The sequence below is a fragment of the Canis aureus genome, chromosome 4 (assembly GCF_053574225.1).
Source record: "Canis aureus isolate CA01 chromosome 4, VMU_Caureus_v.1.0, whole genome shotgun sequence".
Classification (NCBI taxonomy): domain Eukaryota; kingdom Metazoa; phylum Chordata; class Mammalia; order Carnivora; family Canidae; genus Canis; species Canis aureus.
Genome location: NC_135614.1, coordinates 22,036,389 through 22,053,690, shown reverse-complemented (window position 1 = coordinate 22,053,690; position 17,302 = coordinate 22,036,389). Strand labels below are relative to the sequence as shown.

Sequence of the window (17,302 nt, the reverse complement as noted above, 5' to 3'; positions counted from 1 at the left end):
TATGATTCCACTTATATGAGGTATCTAAGCCAAATTCATAGACACAGAAAATAGAATGGTGGTTACCAGAAGCTGGGGGAAGCGGGAAAGGGGAGTTACTATTTAATGGATACAGAGTTTCAGATTTGCCAGATGGAGATCTGTTTCACAAACAATGTGAATATAATAAACCACTACTGAAGTGTACACTTAAAAATGGTTAAGGTGGTAAATTGTATGTGCTCTTTACTACAATAAAAAATAAACTCTGAGAGGAGGAAGAACAGAAGTTAATGGAATAGGGGCACCTGGGTGGCTCATCAGTTGGGTGTCTGCCTTTGGCCCAGGTCATGATCTGAGGGTCCTGGGATCAAGCCCTGCATTGGGCTCCCTGCTCAGGGGTGAGTCTGCTTCTCCCTTCCCTCTGAAATCTCTCTCACTCTCACTCTCTCTCAAATAAATAAAATCTTTTTAAAAAGTCAATGGAATGGAAATAGGCAAGCAATAGAGAAGATCAAGGAATCCAGTAGTTGGGGTTTTTTGGGGGGGGATTGCGTATATTCTACACAGAATTTACTCCCAGACCATAAGTTTTTGTTTCTTCAGTTTCTTCTAGGATATCTTTTTCGTCAGTGCAACCTCCCCTTCTGGTTTATGAACAATCTGCTCTTTTTCAGTAAGGATCAGATGATGTGGCAGGAAGAGCTCATGTATGGGTTAATCCAGCCATGAGCCCTGTAAATTCTACACCATATCCTAGGGGCTTTGTTCACCTGGATGTGCTTAGTGACTAGAGAATCTACATCTAAACCTTTAAGTTCAGAATTACTGTCTGCATTTTTAAGCATGTGTAATAAAAATTTTATACTCATCTTGGGCCACTGACCCTGTGTCCAGCCCCACTGTTTGGCCTGGACACACCTACCAACTCCATCTTGTAGCGATGGAATGGCACACACTGCTTCTGCAAAGTGACATCTTTCGGATGGTTGGTGGATTTTCAGATATGCATACCCTTGATGGCCTGGGCAGTTTCATCTGTGTTCTTAAAATGAACACGAAGATTTGAACCTCTTGATTTACATGATTTTGTAGGGTTTTCTGGGTTGACCAAATAGTGAGCCATTTTCAGAGGTCACCCCAGGCTGCTTAGGGAAAGAGCCAATAGTTGGTTCTTTGAAAAGAGTAATAAGGCACCTGTGGCTCAGTGGTTGAGCGTCAGGTTGTGATCCCAGGGTCCTGGGATCGAGTCCCACATCAGGCTCCTGGCAGTGAGCGTGCTTCTCCCCCTGCCTATGTCTCTGCCTCTCTCTGTCTCTCATGAATAAATAAAAAATTTTTTAAAAAAAAGAAAAGATTAATAAAGTGGATAAGCCTCTGGCAATACTAATCAAGAAAATAAGAAAAAAGGTAAATTAACAGTATTAGGAATGAAAAAGAAGACATCACTTCAAATCCTACAGACATCAAAAGGATAATAGGGAAATATATGAACAACTTTTATGCCAATAAGTTTGACAACTTAGGGGAAATGGACACTTTCCATTAAAACAGCTTTTTGAGGGGTGCCTGGGTAACTCAGTCAGTTAAGCATCCGGCTCTTGGCTTCCGCTCAGGTCGTGATCTCATGGGTTATGGAATCAATCCCCACGTTGGGCTCCATGCTCCATGGGGAGACTGCTTGAAGATTCACTCTGCCCCTCCCTCCACTTGTGTGCCTTCTCTCTCTCTCTGTCTCTCTCTCAAATAAATAAAAGGATCTTTAAAAAAAAACTTTTTGAAATGAGCATAAGAGGGGCTCCTGGGTGGCTCAGGCAGTTGGGCATCTGCCTTCAGCGTAGGTCATGATCCTGGGGTGGTGGTATCGAGCCCCGCATCAGGCTCCCTGCTCCACAGGGAGTCTGCTTCTCCCTCTCCCCACAGCCTGCCAGTCCCCATGCTTGTGCTCTCTCTCACTCTCTCTTGCTCTGTCAAATGAATAAATAAAATATTGGGAAAAAAAGGAAATACAAAATCTGAACGGTCTTATTTCAATGAAATTGAACAGTAAATTTTATTGAACAGAAATCTTCCCACTCCAAAACTCCTCTAGGCTATAGAATTCACTGATGAGTTCTACCAAAATGTAAGGAGGAAATAACACCAAGCTGTTTATACAAACTTTTTAAGAGAATATACGAGGAGAGAACACTTGCCAACTCCTTTTCTGAGGCCACCATAACTCTAATATCAAAATCTAACAAGGACATTACAGCAAAGAATACTGCATGCCAATACCCTTCATCAACTTAACTATAAAAATCCTAAACCAAATTTATAAAGCAGAAATTTCTGTAAAAATCATGACTTGCGGGTTGGCCCTATACTGGTTAAATGTGTTCCTTTGCATATAAAATTCCTATTGAATGGAGTAAGACAACATTTTTATATTTTTTTAAGATTTTATTTATTCATGAGAGACTCACAGAGAGAGAGAGAAAGAGGCAGAGACACAGGCAGAGGGAGAAGCAGGCTTCCTGGAAGGAGTCCAATGTGGGACTCGATCCCAGATCCCTGGGTTATGCCCTGAGCCAAAGGCAGACACTCAACCAGTGAGCCACTCAGGCGTCCCTTTTTATATTTGTTTTAAAGTTCATTTCTGTTATTGTTGATCCTCAAATCAGTGTTAAATATAGATAAATGAAACAAAAATAAATGAAACTTTTAATCTAAGACAGCAAAGATAAACTTAAGGAGAAGGAATGTGTTAGGTTTTCTCCTTCTAGATCATATATTTATATATATTCCTCTATCAAATAACTGAGAGTATTTCCTGGAGATAGATATTTGGATTCTGGGATCCAGACAAGGATCCAAATGTTTGTTTATTAAACATATACTTATTGAGTGCTCACTAAATGGCAGGTGTTGTTTTAGGCTATGGAGATAATTAGAAAAGAAGAAGAGGAGGAAGGAGGAGGAGGAAGTTGTTCTTGTCCCCAAGAATCTTATATCCTAGTGTAGGAAATGGTCAATAAACAAGTAATTAAATATAATATTTTCAATTAGAAGAAACATGGTGAAATAAAAAGAAATAAACATGGTGACAAAAAAAATAAAAAAAATAAACATGGTGACATGACTGGAAAAGAGCTATTTTTAGATACGGTGATGGGAAAGTGACATTTAAACTGAAATCTGAAAGGAGGGGTCCATCCCAGGCAGAACAGTGAATGCTAAGGTCCTGAGCTAGGAAAAAAGTTTGTTCTTTCCAGGAATGGAAAGACAGCATAATTGAAGCTTAGTGAATGACAGGAACAGTAATACAGGATGAAGAGCAGTTAGAGAACAGCTGACTATAATAAGGAGATCTAAAGATGTTGCTCTCCTCTCTAGATCCAAGGATGATTGTAGGGTCAGAATTTTATTTTTTTTATTTATTTTTTTAGGGTCAGAATTTTAAAGCAGTATTTCCTGATTTAGCCTGTGTCCATTCACAACCTTGAGGAGAACTATCTTCCATCTCCATTCCAATGGAGGACTCTTGTTTATTGCCTTAGAATAGTCTGTCTTCCCCACTAGACTTAGGGAAAGTACCAAAAGCTACAACTTCATCCCATACCTGTGGCCAACTGCATTACCAAAAACCCAGTAAGCCCACAATAAATATGTTAACTTATTTTTTAATTATAGCTGTTGGACTACTTGGAGATCAACTAATCCAACTCTTTTATTAGGATTAAAAGACTATACAACTGTTTACTGTAAAACAGCTGATGTCCTGACTCCAGTTCTTTTTAACTTCTAGCCTACCCACTTGACAGTAGTAAATAAGACACTAGTCAAAGCACATTTAATAAGTCAGATAGAGGGGATGCCTGTGTGGCTTAGCGGTTAAGCGTCTGCCTTTGGCTCAGGGTGTGATCCTGGAGTCCCGGGATCAAGTCCCACGTCGGGCTCCCTGCATGGAGCCTGCTTCTCCCTCTGCCTGTGTCTCTGCCTCTCTCTCTCTCTGTCTCTCATGAATAAATAAAATCTTTAAAAAAAATCAGATAGAACCTGGATGGGGTCCAGTGATTTCTAAATTTCTAAAAGCTATTTTAAAGCCATATCAGGTATTAGTATATTTGTAACTGTACTAATATTTTCATTGAGTTGTGATAAGAAAACCATTAAGAGATAATGCAGATCTTCATGAAATAACACGTTATTAATAAAAGAGGAAGGCGATTTTTTTTTTTAACTTAGATTTGGGAACGCAGGGGTGGCTCAGTGGTTTAGCGTCTGCCTTTGGCCCAGGGCGTGATCCTGGGGTCCCGGGATTGAGTCCCACGTTGGGCTCCCTGCGTGGAACCTGCTTCTCCCTCTGCCTATGTCTCTGCCTCTCTCTCTCTCTCTCTCTCTCTCTCTCTGTGTGTGTCTCTCATAAATAAATAAATAAAATCTTTTTAAAAAACCCTTAGATTTGCCTGTTATCTTGACTGCTATTCTGGTTCCCACCTACTCTTGTCTGGAGGCCTGAATATCAACACATCAAAGAGAATCAATGAAAGAAAAGTAGCAGCAGCAAAGAAATACTGGAGAAGCCAAGTATAAATAAGAGCTGGCAAATAAATAAATAAATAAATAGATAGATAAATAAATAAATAAATAAATAAAGCTGGAAAAGAAGGTCACACCAGAGGCCAATTTATACTAATGACTTGTCCTACTGATCAAAACCCAGTAACTGTGCTACTGTAATAAATGCAAGGAGCAACAGAACTGTCAAGCAAGTTATTTATCTATTTACCCATCTACCTATTTGGCAAATCAGAATGTTAAAGTTAGATGCTAAGAAGTAGTGTTTTAAAAAAAAAAAAAAAAGAAGTAGTGTTTTGACAGGCAAGGACTGTGACATCACTAAATTTGCCCTTTGGGGGGGAAAAAAAAGATGGGGAAAATGTGACTAACTTATAAGCATTGACTTTCATAAACAATAGTACTAGATTTAGGTAAAAAAGTATTGGGGGAGTGGGGGGGCAGCCGGGATGGCTCAGCGGTTTAGCACCGCCTTCGACCCAGGGCCTGATCCTAGAGACCTGGGATCAAGTCCTACGTCGGGCTCCCTGCATGGAGCCTATGTCTCTGCCTCTCTCTCTCTCTCTCTCTCATGAATAAATGAATAAAATCTTTAAAAAAATTATTAGGGGAAAAGATAATCTAAGTTTTTATCTACCTACCAGGAACCACTTAAAAGAAAAATAAGCACTTATTGAAATTCATGAAGACTAAAAAGTCCTATTAATAACTGTGACAGTGTAAAGGAGCAACTGTTTGCAGAGTTGACAACCAAAGCTAAGTAAAAAGAACCAAGTACAAATACACCAAAAGAATGAAAAAAAAATCTAAAGTATACTGAGAATAAAAATAGTTTTTCTCAGGACATCTGGGTGGCTCAGCGGTTGGGCGTCTGGCTTTGGCTCAGGGTGTGATCCCAGGATCCCGGGATTGAGTCCCATACTGGGCTTCCTGCGTGGAGCCTGCTTCTCGCTCTGCCTGTGTCTCTGCCTCTCTCTGTGTGTCTCTCATGAATAAATGATTAAAATACAAAAAATATATATTTTTTCTCAACTTAGAATAAAATCTGTTGAATATATAATTATGAATCTATTTCTCAAGTTTTTATTCTGTTTCATTGATCTATCTACGTTTATGCAATACTACATTGTCTGGATTACTATAGCTTTATAGTAAGCCTTGAAGTAAGGAAGTATAATTACTACAACTTAGTTCTTTTCTAGAATGCTTTGGTTAAGTTCTTTGTATTTCCTCATAAATGTTTGAATTATTAATCCACCTCTTAAAAAAAAAAGCCTGCTATGATTGTTATTGAGATTGATAGCTCAGTTTGGTGGAAATTGACATCTTAACAATACTGAGCTTTCCAATCCGTAAGCGTGGTTTACTTCTCTATTTGAGTCTTCTCTAATTTCTCTCAGCCATATTTTTTAGTTTCCAGTGTAGAAGTCTTGCACATCTTTTTTTTTTTTTTTTTAATTTTTTTATTTATTTATGATAGGCATGCAGTGAGAGAGAGAGGCAGAGACACAGGCAGAGGGAGAAGCAGGCTCCATGCAGGGAGCCCGACGTGGGATTCGATCCCGGGTCTCCAGGATCCTTGCACATCTTTTGTTAAATTTAGCCTTAAGCATTTATATTTTTGATACTATTTTAAGTGGAATTTTAAATTTTCATTTTCTAATTCTTTAATGCGTGTGTGTGTTTATGCATGTGTATGATTTTCTATATTGACTTGTATCTTGCAACCTTGCTAAATTTCTTTGATGATTTCCTCTCATCTATTTTCTGTCCTCTTTTCCTGGATCTTCTATTAATCATATATTGGGCTTAATGGAGTGATTGTTTCATTTTCATATTTTTTCTTTCCTATTTTCCTCCTATCTGGTGGTTGGTGGTGGTGGTGGTGGTGGTGGTCGTTGTCGTCGTGTTCTCTTTTCTAGGTGATTTTCCCCAATTTTATGTTCCAACACTTATAATTTTTTTATTGCTGTTTTATGGTAGCCAGCTTCTAAGATGGCCTCCAAAAAACCATACATCTGTGTAGTCCCTTCTCAAATTCTTCAAGGTTGATCTGTATGCCCAACACAAAAAGGGGGAAGTGGTAGTGTGTGACTTGCAAGGCTGCTTTTGTTTTGCTCTCTTCTGGATCATTCACTCTAAGAAAAGTCAGCAGCCATATCATGTAACCCAATAGAGAGGTCCACATAGTGAGAGATGGAGGCCTCCCGTGAACACCTAGCACTAACTTTCCAGCTATGTGAGTGAACTATCTTGGAAAGATGATCTTCCCACCCCAGTGAGGTCTTCAGATGACTGCTACCAAAGCTAACATCCTAACTGCAATCTTATGAGAAGACATCCCCCACCCAGGAGTCTAGACCAGAACTATCTAGGTAATCCATTCCCAGATCTGATCCATAAAAACTGTGAAATAATTAAAGTTTATTGTTTTAAACCAATAAGTTTTGAGGTAATTTATTAACAGCAATAGTTAACTAAAAGATACTATTTTATTTTTAATTCCCAAGAGCTCTTTCTTATTCTCTGAAAGGGTCATTTTATTGGCATTTTGTCCTTGTGAAGATAAAGAAATAAAACATCCAGTAATCAACATATAAACATTTAAGATATAGATTTGTGCATAAATTACTGAGATAATTTCCTCTGTAACAAATCACATACCAAATAGCTTCATGATTGTGATAGTAAAGTTCCAAGTTTCTATGGACCAATGATAAGTAATCATACTATACCATTATAAGCTGGAAATATAACTGATAAGACTTAAGTCCAAAAATAATCATTGGTTTAGTGCAGTGGTTCTCAAGGAGGAGTATTTCTCCCTAATGGGCATTAGTCAATATCTGAAGACATTTTTGATTGTCAGGTCTGTAGGAGCACTACTGAGATCAGAAATGCTGCTAAACATCTTGCAAGCACAAAAAAAAAAAAAAAAAAAAAAATCTTGCAAGCACAGGACAGCCCCCTACAACAAAGAAGCATCCTGTCCAAAATGTCAATAATGCTAAAGCTGAGAAACTCTGGGTTAGTATTAACCTAAGAAGACAAATAGAGTTGTGAAAGATCAATTGTATTAATATTTTAAGCAGTGACTCAAATGCTAAAACAGACTACATGCTGAGGGAATGGAGACAAAAAACCTTTTGCAAAATCAATCATTCTCTTTTGCATCTTTTTGTTTGTAATTATTATAGATTTGAAAAAATATAATGTAAAATGTATTATAGCTATTTATGTGCTTCCCCTTCTACATTGTAAGTACTCTTTTTTTAAGATTTTATTTATTTATTTATTTATTTATTTATTTAGAGAGGGAGGGGGGAGGAAGGTAGGAGAGAATTCAAGCAGACTCCACACTGAGCACAGAGCCCGATGAGGTGCTCAGTCTCATGACCCTGAGATCATGACCTAAGCCAAAATCAAGAGTCAGATGTTTAATGAACTGAGCCACCCAGGTGCCTCCATTGTGAGTACTCAACTATTTATTTATTCCTGTTCCCTTGATCCTTTGTAGGTTTTGTCGATTATATAATATGAGAAAAAGTGACCATGAATTAATTAGTCAAAAATACAAATTAGAAGAAACCCTAACTCCTCTCCCTTCAAAAAGCCCCATAATTATGATAAATTATTGACAAATAAAATCCAAAAGGTAAAAGAGAATTAGAAAAAACCTGCATGGGTCCCATTTTTCTTAACGTGCCTGAGAATTTTTACTTCTACCTACCTACCTTCGTTTGTGCCAGGCAAGACTAACACATTCATTCTCATTCAATCTCTGTTAGACTCTAAGCTCAAGGACAAAGGCTATCTTGTGTCTTTGTTTCCCCCTGTATCCCAGGACCTAGCACAGTACCTGGCACATAGATGGGATCTTTAATCTTATGAAATAGCTGTAACACATGTTTTCGTGATTATAATTGTTTTAGGGGCTTACTATGTGCCAGGCACTGAGCTAATGCCTCATTTGATCTTTACCACAACCCTATGGGCAAATATTGTTACCCTATAGTATAGATAATGATAATAACCTAGGTTTATTGATCACTTACTCAATAACATTGTTCTGAGCACTTTACATACATTTATTTAATCTTCTCAATAAACCTGTAAGGGAGGCACTATCATTATCTTCATTTTAAAGAGGAAACTAGGTATGAAGAGGCTAAGTAATTCATCTAAGCTTACCTAGTTGGTAAGTGACAGAGTTTTGAATCCAGGTAATCTGTCCTCAGAGTCCACACAATTAACCCCTTCACTACATTGCCCTCCCTGGACAAGCTTAGCAAAATTAAGTAACTTGCCTTGAGCTACAAAGCTAATCAAGAGTGAAATTGATATTTGAGCCAGGACTTTGCAATTCTAAAGCTTATACTTTTTCATGTGATCTAATTCTCTCTCCAAAGATAGAAATAGTCTACATTCCCTTTGTGGCAAGTATAAGATCTTTCTCCATGAAAGTGTCATTTTTAAAATAAAAATCAAGCTAGGCTAGGGATGGGTTAAATGGGTGATGGGTATGAAGGAGGGCACTTGTTATGAGCACTGGGTGTTGTATATAAGTGATGAATCACTAAATTCTATACCTGCAGCCAATATTACACGGGATGTTAACTAACTGGAATTTAAATAAAAACTTGAAACTACAAAAAAAATTAAACTATATTCTTTCTTCAAATGTGTAAAACAGGGAGTACCTGGGTGACTCAATGGTTGAGCATCTCCTTTGGCTCAGGTCATGACCCTGGGGTCCTGGGATCAAGTCCCATATCAGGCTCCCTGCAGGGAGCCTTCTTCTCCCTCTGCCTTTGTCTCTGCGTCTCTCTCTGTGTCTCTAATGAATAAATAAATCTTTTTTTTAATGTGTAAAACATAACACTTAAATAGAAAACTCAAATCAGTATGTGTATTTTCTAAAACATGCCTTTTTTTCCCCTCTGCTATACTAGTTATAGGAGCCAAAAAATAGGTCTCATTACAGTAACACCCTACTGAACATAAAAACTCACAAAGTTCCTGTTAAACAATCACAGATTTATTAATGGAAAGATCAGGGTATAACTTAACAACTGTCACTAAAAGTAAAATGCTATAAAGATAATTCCCAGAAGTTGGGTTCTATGAGAAGCCAACTTACAGAGGACATTTACCAGGGGGTGTTCTTAGGATCAACACCTGTGCAGAATCAGAAGGTACCTGAAAGATGACAGCCATAGCTTAAAGTTCAGTAGGATTCTTATTATGTCCCCTGGTAAAGAAGTTTCCCATAAGGAACTGTAACATCAAAATCTGCAAAACACAGAGTTACAGGGATAGGAAGCACAAATTCCCCAAGTGGGTTTGATGTTAAGTACGTCCTATCCTATTTCCACATATTGTTTCCTGGAACCATGTAATCTACATATTATGGACCCAGCACAATATAAAGTTTATTGAGTTAGCATGTATACTGCATCCTGGAAGTTGGCATCCCAGCCTCAGTTTATTATATCAAAGCTGGTATCTTGGCTGTACCTTCAACAGATTATCATTCTATTATGTTGGTGGCATCTAGGAGATGTGATATGTGATAGAATCAGTGGGTCCCATAATCATGTGCCACTGCTAACTTCTTTGCTGTAAAGTGGGTCCCTAGGTTTGATGCAATCATGTTTGTGGATCAAACATTCTATAAGCCCTTAGATATTGATGTTGCTGGAGGCCCTGTGGATAAGAAAGGCAAATCCATACCTAGAATACATGTCTGTTTCTATTAGAACAAATCTGTGGTCCCTCCAGGATGGAGGGGGCCTAATATAGTCAACCTGCCACAGAGGTCTCCTTGAAGAATGGTGCCATATCAGTGGCTCAATAGTGAGCTCTGTTGGTAGCTTATGGGACTCTTGGAAGCATCAGTACCTAGATCAGCCTTGGTCAGTGGGAGCCCATGCACAGCCTCTATCCCTCCCATCATGGCTACTCCTTCATGAATGTACTGTGCTAGCGTTAGGGTAGCTGATGACAGAAGCTGACCGACATTTGCCCAAGTCTTTCTGCTACCTGGTTCTTTAATGTTTCTTCTATGATGGATGCTTTCTGATGGGCATTACCATTTGATACAAAGATTTTCACACTGTATTTTACCTTATGCCATTTACATGCCTCTACCCCAGACTTCTTAGTTCCCAATATACTATCTTTCTTAGGCCCCTGACCAAAACATTAACCACAACCCATGAAACTATATATTCCAATCTTGGGCTACTTCTCTTTCCACACAGAGTAAATGACCAGGTACATCACCTGAAGCTCTGCCCACAGGATTTCCTCTCACAGTTCTTTTCTTTTTTTTTTCTTTTATTATAACTGCTTTCAATACATATTTTTTTAAGATTTTATTTTTAAGTAATCTCTTCACCCAATGTTGAGCTCCATTTATAATCCCAAGATCAAGAGATCATGCTCTACCAACTAAACCAGCCAGACGCCAGACCCCCCTACAATACTTATATTTTTTTTTTAAGATTTTATTTATCTATTCATGAGAGACACAGAGAGAGAGGCAGAGACACAGGTAGAGGGAGAAGCAGGCTCCATGCAGGGAGCCCGACATGGGACTCGATTCCAGGTCTCCAGGATCACACCCTGGGCTGAAGGTGGCGCTAAACTGCTGAGCCACCCGGGCTGCCCAAGCTGATTCTTTAAAAGAATTGCTAAGATTGACAAACCCCTGGCCAGACTTATCAAAAAGAAAAGATAAAGAACCCAAATAAATAAAATTATGAATGAAAGAGATCACAACCAACACCAAAGAAATACAAACAATTATAAGAACATATTATGAGCAACTACCAACAAATTAGACAATCTGGAAGAAATGGTTGCATTCCTAGAGATATATAAGCTACCAAAACTGGAACAGGAAGAAATAGAAAACCTGAGCAGACCTATAACCAGCAAGGAAATTGAAGCAGTAATCAAAAATCTCCCAACAAACAAGAGTCCAGAGTCAGATGGCTTCCCAGGGGAATTCTACCAAACATTTAAAGAAGAATTAATACCTATTCTTCTGAAGTTGTTTCAAAAAATAGAAATGCAAGACGCCTGGGTGGCTCAGGAGTTGAGTGTCTGCCTTTGGCCCAGGGCATGATCCTGGAGTCCCAGGATCAAGTCCCATGTCAGGCTCCCTGCATGGAGCCTGCTTCTTCCTCTGCCTGTGTCTCTGCCTCTCTCTCTCTCTCTCTCTCTCTCTCTCTCTCATGAATAAATAAAATCTTAAAAAAATAAAAAGAAATGGAAGGAAAACTTCCAAACTCTTTCTATGAGGCCAGCATTACCTTGATCCCAAAACCAGACAAAGACCCCACCAAAAGGGAGAATTACAGACCAAAATCCCTGATGAACATGGATGCCAAAATTCTCACCAAGATACTAGCTAATAGGATCCAACAGTGCATTAAAAGAATTATTCACCATAACCATGTGGGATTTATTCCTGGGCTGCAAGAGTGGTTCAACATCCACAAAGCAATCAATGAGATATACTACATTAATAAAAGAATGAACAAGAACCATATGATCCTCTCAATACATGCAGAAAAAACATTTGCCAAAGTACAGCATCCTTTGTTGATTAAAACTTTCATGGTGTACGGGATGAGCACTGGGTGTTATTCTGTATGTTGGTAAAAAAAAAAAAAAAACTTTCATAGTGTAGGGATAGAGGGAATATATGAAAAGCCCACAGCAAATATCATGCCTGGCTTCAGCTTCACAGCACCGACTGATTCTCTTGTTAGGGGCTATGTAGTTGGTGAGTTTAAGTTGAAGCCAGTTCTCATTTACCACTCCAAAAGTCCTAGGGCCCTTAAGAATTATGTTAAATCTACTCTGCCTGTGCCCTATAAATGGCACAGTAAAGAAAACAGTCAATAAAACCAAAAGGCAACTTACAGAATGGGAGAAGGTATTTTTGCAAGTGATATATCAGATAAAGGGCTAGTATCCAAAATCTATAAAGAACTTATCAAACTCAACACCCAAAGAGCAAATAATCCAATCAAGAAATGGGCAGAAGACATGAACAGATGTATCTCCAAAGAAGACATACAAATGGCCAACAGACACATGAAAATATGCTCGTCACTTGGCATCACGGAAATACAAAACCACAATGAGAAAAAAAAAAAAACCACCACAATGAGATATCCCCTTAAACTGTTGGTAAGAATGCAAACTGGTACAGCCACCCTGGAAAACAGTATGAAGGTTCCTCAAAAAGTTGAAAATAGAGCTACTTTATGACCCATCAATTGCACTACTGGGTATTTACCCCAAAGATACAAATGTAGTGATTTGAAGGGACACCTGCATCATCCCAATGTTTATAGCAGCAATGTCCACAATAGCCAAACTATGGAAAGAGCCAGATGTCCATCAACAGATAAATGGACAAAGAAGATGTAGCATATATAGATATAGATATAGATACAGACACAGATAACATATATAGACATAGATATATACAATGGACTACTACTCAGCCATCAAAAATGACATCTTGCCATTTGCAACGTGGTTGGAACTAGAGGATATTATGCTAAGTGAAATAAGTCAATCTATCATATGATCTCACTCATGTGGAATTTAAGAAACAAAATAGAGGTTCATAGGGAAAGAGGAAAAAAATAAAACAAGACGTATTCAGAGAGGGAAACAAACCATAAGAAACTTCATCATAGAAAACGAAGTCACTAGAGGGGAGGGGATATGAAGGAGGACATATGATGTAATGAGCACTGATGAATCACTGACCTCTACCTCTGAAACCAATAATACAATATATACAATATATGTTAATGAATTTAAATAAAAAATTTTAAAAGATGTTTATATAAAAAAAGGAGAAAGCAAAGTAGCCTTATGTGAATATGGAGTAAGTTTGAGTGGTCTGGATAGAAGATCAGACCAGCCACAACATTCCCTTAAGCCAAAACCTAATCCAGAGCAAGGCCCTAACTCTCTTCAATTCTGTGAAGGCCAAGAGAGGGGAGGAAGCTGCAGAAGAAAAGTTTGAAACTAGCAGGGGTTGGTTCTCAAGGTTTAAGGAAAGAAGCTGTCTCCATAATATCCAAATGCAAGATGAGGGGTTGCCTGGGTGGTTCAGTCAGTTAAGCATCTAGCTCTTGATTTCAGCTCAGGTCATGAACTCAGGGTCGTGAGATCAAGCCCCAAGTCAGGCTCATGAACTCAGGGTCGTGAGATCAAGCCCCAAGTCAGGCTCAAGTCAGGGCATGGAGCCTGCTTAAGATTCTCATTCTCTCTCTCTCAAAGAAAAAAAAAAAAAGGTGAGGAACAAGTGCTGATGTAGAAGGTGCAGCAGTTTATCCAGAAGATCCAGCTAAGGTATAATTCATGAAAGTGGCTGGCTACACTCAATTAAAGATTTTCAATATAAACGAAACAGTCTTCTACTGGAAGAAGATGCTGTATAGGACTTTCATAGCCAGAGAAAAATCAATGCCTGGCTTCAAAGCTTCACAGCACAGACTGATTCTCTTGTTGGGGCTATACAGCTGGTGACTATAAGTTGAAGCCGCTTCTCATTTACCACTCCAAAAGTCCTAGGGCCCTTGAGAATTATGTTAAACCTACTCTGTCTGTGCTCTATAAATGGAATAAACCCTAGATAATAGCACATCTGTTTACAACGTGGTTTACTGAATATCTTAAGCTCACTGTTGAGACCTACTTGCTTAGAAAAAAAAGATGTATTTCAAAATGTAACTACTCATTGACCATGCACCAGGTCACCCAAGATCTCTAATGGAGATGTACAAAGAAGCTAATGTTATTTTCATGCCTACAAATACAACATCTATCCCACCACCCTGGATCAAGGAATCATTTAGACTTGAAAGTCTTAACATTTAAAGAAATATATATCTTAAGGCTATAGCTACCATAGATAGTGATCATCTGATGAATCTGCACAAAGTAAATTGAAAACCTTCTGTAAAAGATTCACCATTCTAGATACCATTAAGAACATTCATGACTCATGAGAAGTAGTCAAAATATCAACATCAATAGGGTTGTGGAAGAAGTTGATTCTGACCTCATAGATAACTTTCAAGGATTCATGACTCCAGGGGAGGAAGTAACTACTGATGTGGTGGAAATAGCAAGAGAACTAGAAGTAGGAATGGAGCCTGGAAATGGGACTGCATGACTGCAATCTCATGACCAAACTTGAACAGATGAGGAGTTGCTTCTTATTGATGAGCAAAGAAAGTTTCTGGAAGTGGAAACTATTCCTGGTGAAGATGCTATGAAGATGCTTGAAATGATAACAAAGGATTTAGAATATTACATCAACTCAGTTGATAAAGCAGCAGCAGGGTTTGAGAGGATGGACTCCAGGTTTTTTTTTTTTTTAAGATTTTATTTATTTATTCATAGAGATGCAGAGAGAGAGAGGCAGAGACACAGGCAGAGGGAGAAGCAGGCTCCATGCAGAGAGCCTGACGTGGGACTCGATCCGGGGTCTCCAGGGTCATGCCCTGGGCTGCAGGCGGCGCTCAACCGCTGCGCCACCGGGGCTGCCCTGGACTCCAGTTTTGAAAGAAGTTCTACTGTGGGTAAAATGCTATCAAACAACATCACATGCTACAAAGAACCATCCAAGAAAGGAGGAGTAGATCATTGTGGCAAAATTGTTTTATTTTAAGAAATTGCTGCACCCTCCCAATCTTCAGCAACCACCATTCTGTACCGTCAACAGGCATCAACATCAAGGCAAGACACTTCACTACCAAAAAGATTATGACTCACTGAAAGAGAGTGGTTAACATTTCTTGGCAATAAAGTATTTTTAAAGTGTGTACATTGTTTTTGTAGATGTAACACAATTGCATACTTCATAGACTACAGTATAGTGTAAATATAACTCTTACATGGAATGGGAAACCAAAAAATTCATTGGACTCACTTTATTGCAATACTCACTTTATTGTGGTCTGGAACTGAACTTGTAGCATGTCTGACGTATGCCAGAATGCTGCAGAGGAAGCCCATTTGTATTCATATTCAGCCTTTAATTCATTATCCTTGATTTTTCATTGTCTCTTTTAAAAAGTATTAATTGCCTCCAGCAATAGCCATCTAATACTATTGTCTTTATGTTACTACTTCCTCATATTTCTCAATGCCTCATATACTACACCCTGGTACACTTCCTTATGCTGTTATACCATCCCAGTCCATCATCAGTGAAAATTTTAACAACCTGTGCTGCATCTATGACCAGGAATGGGGTCCTCATTGCCAGCCAGGCAGCAGGGGATCTAGCTCCAAAAATCCCATTTTAAAGATTTTATTTATTCATTTGAGAGAGAGAAACAGAGAGCGTGTACATGAGAGGTGGGGAGGGGCAGAGGAAGAGGGAGAAGCAGACTCTCCACTAAGTAGGGACTCAATCCCAGGACCCAGAGATCATGACCTGATCATGACCTGAGCCGAAGGCAGGCACTTAACTGACTGAGCCACCCAGGTGCCCCATAAATCCCATTTTAGTATCTGCTTTCTACCCCTCCGGGCACCAATTGTCAAAGGTTGGATTCTTCATGGAGCAATGTAGAGAGTTTCTAAGGGAGCACTCTCAGGATAGGTATCTGTAAGGGGAATGAAAGGAAGCAAGACTAAGTAAAGGAAGAAACTGCATGCAAAGCAGTCCCAACGAAGTATTGGCTGACCTGTGAAGAAGCTCTAAATCTGTGATGGTCCTTCTGAATTTCCTCAAGTTCGGGAAGCACCTGGCATTCAGATGTCTACATTAACTAGTCATTAGATGCATTCTGCCCTGGGAAAGTGTGTGGCCTTGAACAAGATGGATTTTTTCAGCAGAGATTGATTTAAATAAATCCTCAGTTCTGAATTGGTGATCTGGACTGTGCAGAGCAAGATTCATGACAAAGATGCTGGCAAGCTTTTCAGAACTCAGGGGAACAGAGATGGGAATAGGCTTCGAGAAGAGGAAGTGCTTGAACAAGAATAAGCTTCTTGCTTTCCCATAATTGTTTTCTTGATTTGCTAGTTTTGGGGTTTTTTTAAAACAAATGTTTCAGGTTTTAAGATTTTATTTATTTACTCATGAAGGGATCCCTGGGTGGTGCAGCGGTTTGGCGCCTGCCTTTGGCCCAGGGCGCAATCCTGGAGACCCGGGATCGAATCCCACATTGGGCTCCCGGTGCATGGAGCCTGCTTCTCCCTCTGCCTATGTCTCTGCCTCTCTCTCTCTCTCTCTCTCTGACTATCATAAATAAATAAAAATTAAAAAAAAAGAATATTTACTCATGAAAAACACAGAGAGAGAGAGAGAGAGAGAGAGACATAGGCAAAGGAGAAGCAGGCTCATTGCAGGGAGCCCAATGTGGAACTCGATCCCAGGACCCCAGGATCATGACCCAAGCTGAAGGCAGACACCCAACCACTGAGCCACCCAGGTGCCCTACATGGTGGCTTTATTTATTTATTTATTTATTTATTTAATTTATTTATTCATGAGACACACAGAGAGAGAGGCAGAGACACAGGCAGAGGGAGAAGCAGGCTCCCTGCAGGGAGTCTAATGCAGAACTTGATCAGGACTCTGGGATCATGACCTGAGCCAAAGGCAGACACTCAACCACTGAGCCACCCAGGTACCCCTTGATTTGCTAGTTAATAGGATGATTCTAGTTACAAACTGCTCTGTAAAATAATCTCACAGATATTTTATGAA

The 17,302-nt window shown here is 39.1% G+C and overlaps 1 long non-coding RNA gene across 6 annotated transcripts in view; it reads left to right on the top strand.

The window, feature by feature from the left end:
* The window catches only part of LOC144312288 (uncharacterized), a 98,118-nt gene that overhangs the window by 2,414 nt on the left and 78,402 nt on the right, over positions 1–17,302 (top strand). The gene's annotated exons all lie outside the window — the stretch shown is intronic.